This window comes from Pinus tabuliformis, chromosome 2_1, assembly GCF_031772625.1.
Source record: "Pinus tabuliformis cultivar Carrire ecotype Pingquan chromosome 2_1, CPIR1, whole genome shotgun sequence".
Lineage (NCBI taxonomy): Eukaryota > Viridiplantae > Streptophyta > Pinopsida > Pinales > Pinaceae > Pinus > Pinus tabuliformis.
This window is the reverse complement of record NC_142299.1, coordinates 948,860,475-948,878,622: the sequence shown is the minus strand read 5'-3', so window position 1 is coordinate 948,878,622 and position 18,148 is coordinate 948,860,475. Positions and strand designations below refer to the sequence as shown.

Sequence of the window (18,148 nt, the reverse complement as noted above, 5' to 3'; positions counted from 1 at the left end):
TGCAGGCATGCATGCAGTTTTCTCCCAACAGTCTCTCCATGTCCTCAAAGTGGGCAATGGCTTGAGCCTGTTGCTCAATGTATTCTAGTAGATCCTGAGGACTGTTGGCCAAGTGCTAGTGGGCACTTATCACTGCTGAGGGGTCATCTGGCTCTGCTCTGATCATGAGTGGCTCACTGAGCTCTCTGCCTATGATACTGCAGACCTCTGCTGTTCTCTTCTCCTCATGGCTCATCCAAGAGGCCATGGACATAAGCTGGACATCTCCTATCACCATGTTGGGATCCCATGCGTTCATGTTCAGAAGGGCGAAGTTGTGCAAGTATAACTCTAATAATTTGGCCCTATCCTCAGATGAACTACTGCCACATAGAGCTGCAAACTGATGATAATTTTGGAATGGGGTGATGCCCCTTTGGGCCAAGGTATTGATCTGAAACTGTAACCACTGATCCTTGAGGTATAGGGCATAGGATTTGGCAAGCTTCCTACACTGCAGAGCTTCCATTGCCCAGCTGGCCATGCAGGGCAGTTGGGCCTCCTTTTCTTGTACCCGTTGTTTCAGAGACTGTATCCCCAAGCCTACTTGCAATTCTTTTTCCTGTAGCTGTCGATTCAGTGTCTCAATTTCAGTCTGCATCCCTTCCTTTCTCTGCTGTTCATCAGGGGTATCTTTGGCTGTTGTGGGCTCCTCTTGTTGCTGTTGTTCTCCCAAGATATGAGGCCTGTCTTCCTTCCTCTATCCCTATAACTGTAGCTGCTGTCTAAGCAGCTCATTTTCTTCCTGTAGCTTGACCCGCTGGCTACTCTCCACATGTCGTACCATAGCCAATTCCCTTCTTTCCTCTTTGAGTTGCTCCTCCAGAGGACCTATATCCGCCACACCCTTGGACTTAGCGATTTTCATCCAAGTGTGGGTCCTCACTCTCTCTTCTTCTAGTGCAAGGAAAAGTGGCACTGTGAATTTTTTAGGAATGATCTTTCCGGCCTCTAAGAAGTTATAGTAGGAGCCCAAGCTAGGCTGGGGGCTAGGTTCCACAATTTTCTCCACCTTTTCTTCCTCCTGTGGTGATTTAGCTGCCTCACCTTCCATTGCTTCGGTCTCCTTCAGCCTAGCCAGTGTTTCCTGTAGAATAGTCTTAGCATCCTGTAGAGAGGCCTTTGTGTCCAACATTTTCATTCTTTCTCTCCAGGTGGATGTCTTTGGGCTTCCCCGTTCATAAGTGATGGATGCCTTGGAGGGGGCCCTCTCCTTTTGTGTGGTAGGGGTGTCTACAATTGTGATTGGTTCTTTTGACGGTGGCTTGGGTCTGCCAATCTTAATCCTCACACTCCTTGCCTTGAAATACAGGGGAGGCTCCCTCTTTCGCTTCCCCTTCTGCTTGGGAGATGTGCTTAGGGTGGCCAGCACAGCTGCTGCCTCCCTAGCTAAAATTTCCAGCGATTTTTCCCTCTGTTGCTCTGTCTTCAGACTTCCTGTAGAAAGTCCTATGCTAAGTGTTTTCTATCTTCCTGTAGAAACAGTTTTCGGGCTTCCTCTAGAAATGGTTTTTGTTGTTTTGGCCTGCTTGGCTGGGGGTGCCTTCTCTTTTAATTTTTTTGTGGTTGCCTTGGATGTGCCCTCACTTGCTTGGACTTTTTCAGTCCTTTCTGCCCTGATTTGCAACCGCTTCTCCCTTGGCATTTGTGCCTTTATTCCACCCACAATTTTGGGCTCAGCAGCTTGGCCTTTCTCTTGTTTCTCTTTTTGCTCTTTCTGTGGTGGTCTGTCCTGGGGTTCCTTACCCTTGGCTTTCTCTTCTGCCTCAATTTGCTCCCTTTCCTCACTGTTGGATGAAGTGAGTTCCTCGGCCAGAATCCAGATATCATCATTCTTGGACATATTGCAGAAAATCTCCTAGGAGAGAGGGACAGTATAGGTATGGAGGGCATCTTCTACTAGAAGCTTGATAAGCCCATGATGAGCCAGCTGGTCCGGTGTCCCTTCCTTCATTTTTGTGCCACACTCCATTAATGATTGTAGGAGGAAATATGGGATGCTTAACTTTTGTTCTGTGGGTAAATCCATCTTATGCCTGAGCTCAGTTAGCAACCGGAAGTGATACCCATATACAATACTGAACCGCCCCTCACAGGTAATGTATTTCATGATCTGAAGGCTGACCTCGTTCCAAAATGGATGTAGGCTGGCTCTCTGGACCCCATTTTTATCCTCTGAAAACTGTTCTTCTGGGAGGAAGAATTCATTTTTGGCTTTTTGGCCCAATGCCCTCTCCTCTTTGCTCCAGGGTATCCCCAATGGCAGCTCAGTGACTCGACTAATGAGTTGTGGGGTAAGTTTTAAGGTCAATCCTCTGAAATTTACAGTGGCCAGTATCTTGGATTTAGGCTGCAGAGACATTAGGAACTCTTCTGTTACCTCATCATCGTGACCTTGAATCTTGTCACAGAAGGTCATCCAATTGGCACGGGTAAATAGGTCTACCACCTCAGGAGTTTCTCACAATTTCCTAGAATCTGAGGGTTCCTTTCTGATAAACCCTCCTGGCATGGTGAGAATGCTCTGTTTTGGCTTGTGTTCTGATCAGAAGGGGAATTCTGTGTATGGTTTCCTCCTTTGATTCTCAGGACAGGGTTTCTCAGATGGTTGTGTCTCACTTTGCACCAATTCCCTGGTTATAATGCCGTTGCTGCCCAAAACTCGACTGTCAAAAGGGAATTAGGCTCTCACAGACAGAGTGCAGAGCTTAATTTTCACACCAATCACATACAAGTCACATTCTTCATGCACAGGTCAGCCCTTACAGTGGTTTATCGTTTCTACAAGAGGAATTTGTTAACAGGAACTGTGGAGGAGAATGTGACGCAGAACCAACTGAAAAAAAATCCCGTGTATCACACAGGCAAACCACCATTCTTGACCCACAGGCAGACTTGTTTTAATTCTCCTATTCCAAACAGTTTAATTTACCACCTTTCGAAATATCATGCATGGGAATGGCGTTTTTCGAGCCTACCTCTCTTCGAAACTCCAATTCCGACACAGAAGATCCGGGTTTCTCTGCTCCGGGAGGCTATGTTGTGCTTCCTGTAGAGCTCCTTCCTGTAGAGAGCTTTGCTGGCTTCTGGAGGATGTCACGGCACTTCTGAGCAAGCCTGGGATGCGGGAGGAGTTTGAAACGGGCCGAGAAGCTCGGGCTAACGAACTGCAAAGGAGGAGGACGCGTACGTTGCTGAAAACCGGTTGCAAGAGTAAATGACAGTGGTTAATGTGAGTGCTCTGGCCGAACGATTTTGAATTACGGCGCAATTCATGGCGCGGGGGTGAGGTGTCCAGGCCGATCCATTAGCCAATGTCACGGCCATCATTCTTCGGCGTGTCTCTGACCGCCATTTCCTATCTCTGCCATTACCCGCCGTCATCACTGCCAATCCACCGATTTCACTGCAAATCCGCTGATTTTCCTCGATTGGACACTTCCCACGTGTCGGCTCCATGTCCCTTTGGCGGATTCGAGCGTAACCGAGCTCATTTGGATCCTACGAGGCCATTCGACTGACTATGGGTGGCCAGTTGACTGGCCACCAAATTCGTTTAATCCGCACCATTCACAGACATGCAGTCTTCATAGTATAGTCTATGCAATTTGACGAAATAAGGTTAGACACTTACCTGTGTGGTCGTGGACGGGTTCTGCAGGTTTCGGGATGTGGAACAATGGCTTTGCTCACCGCTACTTCGTGCACAGGCGCTGGAATTCCTTCATTCATTGGCTGATGCTATATGCAAGGCTTTGGGACCTGATCCTCTGGTGGTGAACGTTGCATGCATGGCTCTATCTTTTCTTAGCTGTTGAGGAGGTGTTCACGTTCAAGCAGAGCTAGTTACATGCCTCCTACATTGATTTCAACTACTATTGCCTCCATAGTGTGTGCTCCAGACGGATCAGCTGCTACAGGATTCCTGTAGGACATCCTGTAGCTGTTTCTCCCCCTGGGATGCATGCTGAAACGAGCAGGGTTGTATCCACGGATGAAGGGTCCTGATGGAGCTTTAACAGGTAGAGTGTGCAAGCCTTTATGTGCTTGATTTTTCCTTTGAAAAATTGCAATCTGAGGAAAAGAGGACTCTTTGCATGACTTGTGCAGGAATACAGGACCAGATTGTTGTAATGGCGGTGGAAAGAGATGAAACTAGTGATGGATGGAAGAGAGGGGTGGCTGCAGGCCTCATCAACAGACTTCAAGCTTTAAATCCCCTTCAGAATCGATTTTAGCTTGCCCGAAGGCTTTACAGGATGTTTCCTGTAGAAATGCGGAACTTCCTGTAGAAAGCCCATAAACTTCCTATAGAAAGCTCAGAACTTCCTGTAGGAGGTTGAATCTCGACCCGAATGTGTTCAAATCCTGGAAAAAGTGAGTGGCCATGGAGGGGGTGTCTGTGAGGATGTCTGGTAGCTTGGTACGGACCCCTGTCCTCGTTTTGCGTGACCTTCTTTATCTGCACTATATTCCCTGCAACCTGCAATAATTCTAGAGATTAGACCTGTTTCTTTTTCTTTTTTCTTTCTTTTTTCTTTTTTCTTTTTGAGAGACAGCAGGGGCACCTCCATGAGGTTTTCACCCCCACTATCTGCCCTGGGCGCCTCAGAGAGGTTTTCGCCCAAGGATCTTTTTTTTATTCCATTTCTTTATTTTCTGAGAGACAGCTGGGGCGCCTCCATGAGGTTTTCACCCTCACTGTCTGCCCTAGGCGCCTCAGCGAGGTTTTCACCCAGGGATCTTTTTATTCTTTTTTTTTTTTTGATGATCAAGGTGTGGCCGGAATAGAGGCAGAACCCTGCTCTACTACCAGCACTGATTTTTCCACAGTTTCAATGAACTCCTGCCTCGAAAGGGGTTTCTTGTAGATTTTCAATCGATGCCCATTGACAAGCATGGGGATGGCTTCTTCATCAATGGTCCTGATAAGGACTGAACCATTGTCATTGCATTTCTCCACTGTATATGGTCCTAACCATATTGTCCTCAGCTTTCCTTTGAAATCCTTGTATCTTGAGTCATACAGCAGCACCCAATCTCCCCGCTGGAATTGCTTTTCATTAAGGTGTCGGTCATGCCATATCTTCCTCTAGAATTGAACTGCTTCTGAGTGGAGGAGGGCTTGCATTCTCTGTTCATCTAATCCATTCAGCTGTAATAATCTTTCACGTTGAGCATGGCTGAGATCTAGGCCCAGCTGAGCTGCCACCCTCAATGTATTGTACTCGAACTCTATGGACAGCAAAGCTTTCTTCCCGCAGACCAGCTCATAAGGTGTGAAACCTGTTGTAGTCTTCCAAGTGGTGTTGTAGGCCCAGGTGGCGTCAACCAGGCGATCTGCCCAATCCTTTCTGTTGCTGCTCACAACCTTAGTCAAAATCCCTTCCAATGCTCTATTAGTGACTTCCACCTACCCATTTGCTTGGGGATGATATGGGGTGGAAGTCCTGTGCTTGATCTTGTGATGAGCGAGAAAATCTTCGATCACGTTGGAGGTGAACTGGCTTCCTTGATCGGTGACTAAATCTCTTGGGTAGCCAAACTTGTAGAAGATATTTTCCCTCAGAAACTCAGCCACCTTTTCTTCTGTTGCTGCTTTGACTGCCTTCGTTTCTGCCCACTTGGTCAGATAGTCGGTGCACACAATGATGTAAGACCGTTGCTTTGAAGGAGGGTTGATAGGACCCACAAAATCCATGCCCCACTTCTCAAATGGCTCGAAGGTCACTTGAGGTTGGAGAGGCATTTCATCCATTGGAGTCGGTTTCCTCATCCTCTGACATCGGTCACACTGGCTGATGTATCTTCTGACATCTTGATGAAGAGTAGGCCAATAGTAGCCTGCCTGTAGAATTTTGAAGGCAGTCATTTTGGCTGCAAAGTGGCCTCCACAAGGTCCATCATGGCAGGTTAGGAGGGTGTCAAAGACTTCCTCCTCCCTAACACAATGTCTCAAGATCTGATCTAGGCCAGTTTAAACAAGTTGCCCCCGATCCAAGTGAATGAGCACTCTTCCTTACAATTCTGCTCTTCTCCTTTGAGGATAGATGTGGAGGGAACTGTGCTGAGACCAAGAAATTTGCTATATCAGCAAACCATGGAGAGAGCACTGAGATAGCAAACAGATGTTCATCTGGCATTTGGTCATCCACTGTTCCTTCTTCACCTACAGGCAAGTCCAATCTATACAAGAAGTCAGCAACAACATTTTCCTTACCTAGCTTGTCGACAATCGTCAAATCAAATTGCTGCAACAAAAGTAACCATCTAATGATACGAGCATTGACATCAGGCTTATTCATTAAATATCTAATCGCAGCATGATCAGTGTGTACAAATGTTTGATAACCAGTGATGTAGTGTCTGAACTTGTTTAGGGAATGGACTACAACCAGGAACTCTTTCTCGGTTACAGTATAGTTCATTTCTGCCTTGGATAGGTTTTTGCTGACGAAGTATATGGCATATGGGAGTTTCTCCTCAACTTGTCCTAAGGCTGCCCCTATGGCTTTTTTCGAGGCATCAGTGTGGATGTGGAAAGGTAGGGCCCAGTTTGGACCTCTCAAGATCGAGGCGGACACCAGCTTATCTTTCAACTCATCCAGTGCCCCTTGACAGCTGTCAGTCCATTTAAACTCAACATCTTTCCCTAAGAGGCCAAACAATGGCGAGGCTAGCTTACTGAAGTCTTTAATGAATCTTCGATAATATCCTGCTAAGCCTAGGAAACTCTGAACATCTCTTACCTTTTGAGGAGGAGGGACCTTTTGGATGATAGCAATTTTATTAGGATCCACCTGTAATCCTTGCCGAGAAATGGTATGACCTAGCACGGTCCCTTAAGTCATCAGGAATTCACATTTTTCAGGATTGAGGGACAGGTTCATCTCAATGCACTTGGTTAGAACTTTTCCCAGATTAGTCAATGCTTCTTGGAAGTTGGACCCATAAGGAGTAAAGTCATCCATATAGATTTCTACCGAATCATGGACCAACTCAGAAAAGATGCTCAATACTGCTCTCTAGAAAGTGGCAGGAGCGTTGCATAGCCCAAAGGGAAGGACTCGGTAGGCAAAGGTACCCCAAGGACAGGTGAAGGTGGTTTTATCTTGGTCTTCCGGGCTTATTTGGATCTGGTTATACCCGTTGAACCCATCTAGGAAAGAGAAGAACTTATTCCCTGCCAGTCCATCCAACACTTGATCTATGAAAGGAAAAGGGAAATGGTCTTTCTTGGTGGCTTTGTTAAGTTCTCGGTAATCTACACAGATTCTCCACTTCCCGTTCTTCTTGGGCACAAGCACTAGAGGTGAGACCAACTCACTATCGGAGATAGGGTAGATGAATCCTGCATCCAATTCTTCTTTGACAATGTCTTTAAGGGCTAGATTCATTCTCCTCTGAGGCTGTCTGACTGGTTTGCAATCTTCTTTAATGTAGATGTGATGGGTACAGACCGAAGGATGGACTCCTTTCATCTCCTTATAGCTCCAAGCGAAAGCATCTAAATGATTGTTCAATAAGCTACACAGCTCCTTCTCCTGGGAAGGAGATAGGGAGGAGCTAATCTTTAAAGTTCTTTCAGGACCAAACTCCACATTCTTAACTCTGGGAGAGATTGGATCAGTCACATAGAGGTCCACTAAGGTGTTGGCTTGGGTATCTTCCACCAATTCCTCTAAGGACAGTGCACTGGGAGGTGGATTTTGAATCAAAGTCTCAATCAAATCATCCTCGATTTGAGGGCCTCCCCTAGTGGTTTCTACTGTGCACAATGGTGCAGAGTAGAACTCATCCTCATCTCCTTCTTCCAACCAGTGTGGTAAGTCATGTTCTAGCAGAGGTTGGGTAGGAGGATATAGGACTAGCTGCTTGGACATAGGCTCATTCTTGATCGTCATGCTTCCAGCTCGGAAACTGATGTAAGCATCCGCAGTGGCTAACCAAGGCCTTCCCAAAATGAGGGGGTATCCAGTGAGCTTTGCCTTTGGCTGAAGGACCAAGAAGTCCGCAGGGTACTCCCAAGAGTCAACAGAGACCAAGACATCTTCCACAATCCCTCCGGGAGTCACGGTGGAGCGATCTGCCAACTGTAGGACTATCGAGGTATTCCTTAAGGAATTCTGAAGGTTGAGTTTAAGCATGGTGTCCCTGGTCATCACATTAATGGTTGCCCCTAGATCAATCAAGGTATGGGGGATTATGGTGCCATTGATTTGGACATCAACTACAGGACTCCCAGGGTCCAAATACTTTGGACAGATTACTTGCCCCAACATTAGATCGGACAATTGTCTGATGACATTTATAGTCGAGGCATCTCTCTTTCGCCTGCCTGGGTGCCTGAAACACTTCTCCTTAATCAATTTGTTGTATATCGGTACATCTTTGATGGCATGGATAAGTGGTATTTTCACACACAACTGTTTCAGTTTTCCCAGAAGTTCAGTCTCCTCTGGGTATGGTTGCGTGGTTACTGTTAGTCGCTCAGGAATGGGTGGAATGGCTTTGGGTTCACTTTCCTGTTTCTCTTCCTCGTCCTCTGGGGGAGGAGGTTGGCGATCTGGAAGGGTCTTCCCGGATCGCAGGTTGATCTCCTGGATCTCCACAGCATAGGTAGGACATGTTGTCTCCCTAGTGTATACCTGCTGGGCCTGTCGGTTGTTGGGGTTCGGGTTCAGTTGAGCAAGCATTTGGGGTTGTCTTGGGGGAGCAGGAGGTAATGGTTGTGGCTGAGCCGATTGTGGAGGCAGAATGGTGGGAGGAGAGTTGTATTGGGGCCTCCACCCCGGTTGAGGTGCATTCCACTAAGGCTGTGGCTGGACATGTGAGTGAAACGAATGAGCAGTGGGTTGAGTATGGTATTGAGGTGGATAAGACCACGGAGGAGGTGCAAACTAGGAAGGATGAGCAGGGGGACCCCAAGAAGGCATGTGAGCAGATTGGTTGGGGCTATAATAAGCTTGGGATGTCCCTTGCATCCCCTGCTGGTAAGGTCTGGGTCCATGCAGCCTCCTTTGGTTGAGGAAGTAGAGAGGTTCAGTGGGTGCCTCAGTCCCTTGGTACATGGCTTTAAATCCGGGTAAGTTTGGGCATTGGTTTGTGGGGTGGTTCTCCTCACAAATGAAACATACCTCTACTGAGTGTAATGGACACTCGTTCTTAGGGTGCTTCCTCATACATCTGGGACAAAAATGGCCAAAGCCCTCTCAGCTTCCTCTTTCTTTTGTTGGATTCGGAAAGTATCAAGTTGCATGGCAATGGTCTGTCTCATCTCACTTTTGAGGTCTTCCATATGATTAGCAAACTCATGCTTGGAGAAGGTTGTACTAGCTGAAAGTGGATTCCCCCTACCTCTTTTTCGAGTTGCCCTAGAGTGGTTTCTAAACACAGTCTTGATGTCCTCATAAGGTAGTTGGTAAATGTCTCCTCCAGTTAGCATGTGAAGGGTATCTAGAAGGTCTTCAGGGACTCCTCAGAGCAGCACCAGCTTTAGAGATTCAGGGTCAAGTGTGCACCTGGCCCGTTTATAGCTAAGTCGGAACCTTTCCTCGTAGTCCTCTAAAGACTCATCATTTCCCATGGTCATCCGAAAGATTTCTCTCTTGGTTTCCTTTGACCTACAGTAATCCCGGTATTTGTTTTAAAGGCTTGCTGCATTTGAGCCCAAGTAGTGATACTGTTTCCAGGTAACCCCATGAACTAGCGTAATGCTACATCCTTGAGGGTAGAGGGAAAGAGTTTCAAGTTTGCTCATCTTCTGTATAGTCATAAGTTCGACAAAGGACAGCAAACTCAAACAGGAAGGTATCAGGGTCTTCAGTGGTCAATCCATGGAAATGAGGTAAGGCTAAGGGACTTATGTTCTTCATTTTCATGTCCCCGTTGGTCTCTCGGATGGGGAAGGTACCTTCTATTCTCTCGTCATCGTCTCTACCATTTCTGTTGTTAGCCATGGTCTCAAAAGGAATGTTTTCTTGCTCTTCTTCTGTTATAGGATCTTCGTATATCTCAAGAGGTTCACCTATAGGTTCTTCTGGGTCACTGCCACCAAAGAAGAGAGAAGGGTGACTCAGTGAAGTGGTGGGGGTGTTGGGTAGGAATTTTCCGGTATTATCTCTGTTCCTACGAGGCATGAAAGGATTTTTGGTTGCTTTTGCTTTTTTCCCCTGCTTGTACCTGCAAAACTGAAACAGATGGAATTGCAACTAACTAAAATCTATCTTGCAGAAATGAAAATGCGGAATTGAAATGAAAGCAGGAAAGGACTAATCTATTTTGCTGAAATCAAATTGCGAGAATGAAATGCTAGACTACGCTTGCAGAATTGAAATTCTATTCTACACTTGCAGAATTGAAATTGCGGAATTGAAAGGCTAATCTATGAAAGCAGGAAATGTCTAATTTACTTTTGCAGAAATGAAATTGCAGAATGGAACTGAAATAAACTACTTAGCAGAAGGTTAGAGTAGGAAAATAGAAGAAAAGCAGCAATCACAAATACTCTGACGCTTCCCCGGCAACGGCGCCAAAAAGAGTGGTGAGCTCCAGTATTGCAGCAATAATGTTGCAACTCCTGGGACTCCCTTCTTTACTTTTATCAACCCGGTAGTTCGTAACAAACTTGGAAGCGACGGTGCTATATGCACAAGTACTAGCTCTTGCCGCAGCTGTCACTTGGTCAGCTGGCACAAGTCCGCTAGGAGCTTAAGCCAACTTCTATGAGCTCTGAGAAGAAGCTTTTTAACTGATGGATGAAAGCTAACTCAAAGAAGGCTGATCTACTTGCAGAAAGAAACTGGAAAGTTGAAAGGAAACGTAAACCCTAGCAAACCCTAATTTTACCAGTTGTCCCTACCGATGCAAGAAAGAGGATGCAAGCTACTGAAAGAAATTCCATTGACTTCTAGGAAGGTAAATACATGTATCTAAGTTGCTTCTACAGTAACATCTGAAAAAAAACATCTTTTTGTATTTTTGAATAAGTTGCCAGAATTATCATGCATGCGATTTGACTGTTTTGACTGTGCAGAGGTGGATTGGCGAGAGGAAATTCTTGGAGGAGGTCGGGAAGGTTCAGAGAGGGCCTAAGGGGTCCCTAACACCCTTCCAGAGAGTTTCACAGAGTTTGGCTATCAAGAAACCTCATTCGTGAGCTTCTACAGGAAGTCTGCAGGGGTTCTACAGGATGTCTGTGATTTTCTACAGGATGTCTGTAATTTTTCTACAGGATGTTCAGAAATGGGATTTTGGAGGATGGATGGAGGGAGAAAGATGAAGGAGTGGGTATGGAGGTAGGATAAGGGTTGGAGGTGGTCCAGGACTTGGTGGATGGAGTTGAGGACAGATGTAGATGGTTGGATTTGTTCAAGGAGGACTGAAGCAATGTTGCACAAAAACTAGGGTTATATGAGCAAATGGAAAACATAAGGCAAGAAGCTGAGTTGAGGGATGGAGCAGATGGGTTTGATGGAGTATGGGCAGGTAGAGAAGTGGTACAGGTGCTCTGCAAGTTGCTTTTCCAACTGAACCAACGAAGACTTGTAAAATCAAAGACCTAGTTACGTTGACCTAATCTGATCTAGCTGTCAGTAAAGAGAATGAACAGAAGTTTGACCTGCAATGAAACCATGTATACTAACTTATGCAACTAAGCAAGAAAAAATCTGAACATGTAACCAACTTCTACAAATGAAAATCAAACACTAGTGATTGCATGGCAAAGCAAAGTCAGTGTTTTTGTGGGCAGCAAGGTCACCCTGATCCCAGCTCCTGATCCCACTGAGGGAGAGGTGAAATCAGAGGTGTTTGATGGCCCTTTTCTGAAGCTTTTCCCTGTTAACAACCTATCAACTCAATCTTAACATCAAAATTCTTTCTAATCATTAACAGTGACCTAGTTAATCGGCAAGATTTAATCTACTTAACAGAAATGATTTTGCAAATACATAAAGAACAAATAACAATACATGAAGGAGGCCTTAGCACTCGGGTTGGGCCCAACCCCAAGAGCTGCAGGCTCCTATAAAGAACTCAAATATGATGCCAAGTAAAGCTGCTTCTCATTACTCAAAAATAATCATCACAAGAAAGTTGTACAACAGTAGCTAAGAAAAACGAGCTGAGAAAAGGACAACACTATAGTGCAAATACCAACAGTTCCAAAAGTAAACCATGGAGGTTGAGGCATTCCTATTTGTACACTACGAGGGGCCTAGCAGCCTTCCTAAATTCAAGGGACTCGGTTGTTCCAACTGCTAGTAAACAATCACTCTTCCCAAAGCTGCTCGGTTGCCTTTAGAACTCGTTTTGGTGGCCTGTTGAGCTCGGAGTTGAGGGTGGAGATTTCAAGGAAGGGCCATTTAATGCCAAAGACAACCTCCCTACGAATCCTCACCTCAAGCTTAGCTGTCACCTGGGCCATAATTGCTTGGTTTTGCTCCAAAACTTGTCCAAAAAACCTGAAATGACCATGTATTAGCCTCCTTGGTAGAGTGACCACCCTTATTCATTCAAATAACATAAACATACTAGAAAAACATGCACAATCTATGAAAAAATGGAGGATTCAACAAGGACAATTAGGCAAAATGAGCCCAATAAGTTACCCAATTCGGGGCTCATCACTCTCTTTGTCATGATTTGGCTCACTAGGTGAAATCATTGGTCTTCCTTGTAGAATATGTAGTGATGAAACTATTCCCCTGGTCAATCGGATCCCTTTCAGTAGCTTTTTCCTTTTCTTCGCTTGTATTTCCACTAAGTATTTAATTGCTAGATTTTCTCAACCCCAAACCTCCTCCCTAACATTGGTGTACCATCTGTTGTATTTGTTCCTTGAAAATAACTTATTGGCTGGAAATTTCTCTAAGAAACCAACTCAACCACTTTAGGTCCAAGTTGGCCCTTGAACTAGAGGAGTCTCCCTCAACTGTTACGAGGTTTTAATTTTGTTCATTGTCACTTAACAACAACCTATGAAGCACAATGGACAGATCTAACGGTTTTTGGATGGGTGGTTGCTAATGAGTCACAAATTCCTATTTAATAGATAAATCCCTCTATTTTAGAGGCCTAATCAAATTCCCAACATCCAACGTGACAAAATAATATAGCTTGAAATATAAGGATGGAAGACATAAAGAGATACCAGGAAGCATAAACATTCTTATTGAATATCAATAATACCTAATAAGAACATAAGAGTATAGAAGAGTCTCTATAGTGAAACATCAATACATATATGAATTTAATAGAAGCAACAATCTAGTGATACAAAGTAATCAGATCAAACAAATTTTTCAATTAATTAACTCAGTAATGAACATAACTTTGCAAAGGGATGTCAGGTAGGTTGACACTCAACCTAGCCCTTCCCAAATATCTATACAACCACAGATGTATGCAAAAATAAATATTATGCAATCACTAGGAAGCACTCACACAACAACAAAATTTTCCATATGCTAAAGCTAGAAGCCCTTGATTTCAAACTCTGTAATATTAAGCTTTACAAAAATATAATGGTTTTGGGCCAAAAGCCAATCCTCTTACAATAGAAATTAAAGAATACATAGAGAAAATATAATCCTCTAGCTTGTTACAATATTTTAGGAACAAAAATCTAATAATAAACTAAAAACAAAAGCAATTTCAAATTAATTGCAAAAATCTCGAATTCTTAGAGCTACTTGAGTCGAATGTCTGAAAATTTGGAATAATTCACAGCTAACGTCTTAATGTATGTCTAGGAATTTGCATTTGTTGAGCTAAAATATGTACTTGAGATCTGGGAATATCTTTGATGATGATGATGATTTGTCGCCTCTTCCTTGAAAACTCCAAATGTTTATTTGGATGCCCTTCAAATGTTCAACTGCCTTTTTACAAGCTGCCCAAAAATAATCTTCAATTTGATTTAGATGTCAAGTGATATTTGTATATTGGCTGCCTAAGAAATGCTCGATTTAATCTCATAATTGCTTGCTTGAAAATTTGCAATTTGATCCTCAATATTCTGATCTTTTGCTACTAGGTGTCTTTTGACTAATGATTCATCCCTTTGAATTTGGGATCTGACAGTTGTTGGCCGATATTCTGCCTAGAAATGCTCAATTGTTAATTTTGTGCCTTGGAATATTTTTTAATGCTCTTAACTAGAAATATGTCAACTACCCTTTAAAAGAGGGTAAATTTTTCCACCTATTCTCCAACTCATTTCCTATAATAGCTCTTTCCCTTTGGCTACATTAATGTCCAAAACAGTATGATAGGAATATCAAAACACTTATGCGTTGAAATTTCTAACATAGGTGTATCTCTAGTAGGATATTTTGATTCTTCAAAATTGATTTCCTCTAGCTCAATGTGATTCCTAAAAACCGATATTTTCCTTTTGGCATTATTCATTACAAGGAAATAAGTCTCCCTTCAAAAATTTTGATTATTTGGAATACATTGTCTCTTTTTTTCATAGTTCTTCAGAAATATTTGTCAGTCGTTTCCAACCTGGCCACATGAATTCTTGTAGTTAAATCTGACTTTTTCATATTTCTTAGTTGATCACTACTTGTAAGGTTGCCCAAATTTAATGTGGCTCTCAATCCACTCTCTTTCCCATTCAAGGACAGTACTTCTTTTATGTTCTCACATGAACACTTGATAGCATAGGTCAATGTACTTGGATCCCTTGCTAGCAAAGTTTGCACGTTCTTTTCTTGTCACTCAAAAATGTTGCATCTTTGATTAGACCATATTTTATAACCTTGGAAATATATGGAGATAGTTCTCTATCTGGTAAAGTGTATTTGTGTTTACAAGTACAAATTGAGGCGTGAAAAATCCACCAATCAAGTTCTTTTCCATTTGATGGTTTATTTTGCTTTTCCTCCAATTGAAGCATTAACCTGTGACATCAATGTTGTTGGAATCTCAATGAAATTTAATCCGCGCAAGAAAGTAGCAACATCAAATCCACAAATGTCACCAATCACACCCCCTCCCAGATTAATAAATGCATAGAATCGATCCAGTCGTGTCTCAATAGCCTTGTCAAAGACCTTCATAAGAGTCCCCATTTCCTGGTTTACAATACACCCATCGATATCTTTATATAATAAATTAAGGCCTGCTTAATATTAGAAATTTTTTCTTCATTTGAGTGCTTCCACCTTTGAATAAATAAGAAACTTTTCCAATAAGCTCCTCTCATGAATAAAATATCGGAAACTTATGAATCACCAAAAATATTTTCTTTGGTAACAGGGTTAACATTCCATTCACCGAAAATGCACTCCTAAGAATAACAATCTGCCTTATTTTATGTGGAAAGTCAAGATTTGGTTCTATTTCCAAAGTTCTATAAAAAATATGATGTTCATTGTGCAGTTGGATTCCCTTTTGGTGGATTAATATTGGTCTCCCCAAGCCCATCAAAACCATGGGAAAAATTTGTGGTTCACAACTTCGTAACTTCCTTGATGACGTGTGTGAACCTTCTGCAACATGAATATTGTTTATCTCTACAAATACCAATAGATGAAGTGTGTTTTATTGTTGCCAAAGTTGTTTGGAAATTTCCATAAATTATAGTACGACCAATAACATCAACCTATGGAGAATGAAGAACGAAAAAAAAACAAAAAACTTCCATGGAATCACCATGGCCATGGCTTGCTTGCAACGCCACTGTATCAACCTTCACCTCCCGGATCTCTTTGGACACCTTTGGTATATAACAAAGGTTGTTTTGTCAAAACAATAAATTTCGGACCCTTCTTCCATTAAACCTCGAAAAGCAAGCAGAGTCCACAATAAATATTAATTGTTGATCTGGCTCAATGCCACCTGGAGAACTAACAAAATTTGCTTATCCTTGGAACCTTCATATAAGCTAATCCTTGCGCTCATGGAATATATACCACATTGGTCGGGAGAATTTAGATGTTGTTTATATGTGTTGGGTCCTTCATTTTCGGGGAACATAATTTTGGCATATTTTTATCGGGTCTGACCAGAAAGCGCTTGCATAGACAACCGCCAAAGAAAAGCAAAGGAATAAGACAAGAACAGTCACACGCCAAAAATGACGAGAAGGGTGTGGAAAAGAACATGGAAGGAGAAATTGAGGCAATATGACAAAGGAAGATAAGGTCGTGGAAATGAGCAGTTGAGGTCGAGTTATAGAAGTCATCGAAGAGGAATGGGTGCGATATCGAAGGTGACAACGGGCCAGATCATGTGAGTGGGAAAGTCTATAAAATCTAAAGGGACAATAACAAAAGTAGAGAGAGAGGACTCTATGCCAAGAAGTTGCCACTACGTCATTTGAGACTTTGATTCGTGCATTTCTCTCTCCTTCTGAACTTTAGCATGTAATGTGATTGATTCTCCTATTGTAATGACAAAGCTACTATGATGTATTGATGATATTATATATTAATAAAAAGGGAGTTACAGAAATTCCTTGTGTCCATGAATTGTGCTGAAATCAGTGGGCCCTTTAAAATTTTCTCTTGTATAAGATATGCATAATCTCTATTTTCCTAGTCATGTTGTGAATCTATTTTTTTGCATGATGCATGTCTGTTAATGGGGAATTTTCTTATGAATGTGTGAACCAAATTATATGTTGTGTTACTCCTTGATGCGTCCATGTGATCCCTTACCCTTATGGGTCTCTAAAGACCTCAAGTGAGACACCTTTCTTTCTCATTAAGTAAGGTGAAAATGTTAACATAATGCTAGATTACAGTAGATCCCTTTGTTGGCACCCTGTGCCCGAACCCAAGGTATCCATCCATTAAAATTTGGTTACGTTGTTGGGACTCGAAGTTTCTTTAAGGGTTCTAGATCATTGAATTAGGTATCCTCAAGGGATATCTTTAGGATTGGTGGCATGAGCAGGTAGACCTATTTGTTTCCCACCAAGCACAGTTATGCTAAAAGAGTGTGAAGTGGGTAAAGGAAGAAGTTTTGTGCTCTAAACCTATAAGTGACCACTATGAAATATTTTGGTGCAAGTTTCCTAAATAGATTTGTAATTGGTTGTGAAGGCTACATGTAAAAGGCAGAGTTGGAAATTGGCGTAGATCCTCTCATATTTGGACCCCTGCTGATCCAGATGAGCTACATAGGCTAGATATGGAACTGACAAGAATAGTCGATTTCTGGGTACATGAAACTCTAGATAGCTATATCATCGAGTTCACCACATGAGACCATCTGTACGACTCTAAAGCGAAAGTTGTGTCTAGATCGAGTTTGCGAGGAAGGTTGTTGAGGGAGATCACCCTCTAGATTAAAGTTTTAATGGTAAAAGAGAACATATTGTCGTTCCAACACTAGGTGATGGCTTCTTAAAATCTAATTAGTGGGGGTAGGATTTGGGGAGAAATACTACCTAATTACAGGAGATGAAGATGTTGATGTAGTGGACGCAGATGACTTGCAGAGGGCTGGAGATTTGAGAGCTCAAAAGAGGGCATAGATCGTTGAAGAATGGTGGGAAAAACATTTGCAAGATATATGAAGGAAATAGAAAGAAATGCATCAAATAGGAGTGGGTTGAGTAGTTCTAAGTTGTGGGAATGAGGATCAAGATAGTTGGAGTTGCAGCACATGGAGGGTAGTGATAGGGCGAGTTTTGTTCAAATAGAAGGGGTCAGAGCCAATGCTACAGAGTAGATGGATGGAAGCGGTGGAGATCACCATGTACGAGAAAGAATAGAGACACCAGATGGATCAGGGCCTATAGTCCTAGTAGCGAACCACAACAACTCTCCTGATGACAACATGCATTTTGTGATGAGGAGATTGTTTTCTGAAGATGATGTGTCTCCTGAAGGTAATAGTTCATTTCCCAGGAGCATAAGTAGCTCCTCCCCCAACCTTCCCCTGGTACCTTATCAAGACCCTGCTCATTTTCTTTCAATGTTAGTTAAAGTCATAAAGGTTAGGAAAGTATACAATAACTACAAAACTAGTAATTTTGGTGGTAGTGTTAGTAGTTTTCACTTAGGTTCTCTAGGATATTTGTAACCCGTTCTCAAGGGTTCATACTTATATTTCCTAGTCAATTAAGAATGGATGGTAACGTAGTGGATTC

General features: G+C 42.9%; 1 pseudogene; it reads right to left on the bottom strand.

Annotated features, from left to right (window-relative positions):
• Window positions 1–14,522: 14,522 nt before the first annotated feature.
• On the bottom strand, window positions 14,523–15,119 carry LOC149203789 (3-dehydroquinate synthase, chloroplastic pseudogene; annotated as a pseudogene).
• Window positions 15,120–18,148: the final 3,029 nt, after the last annotated feature.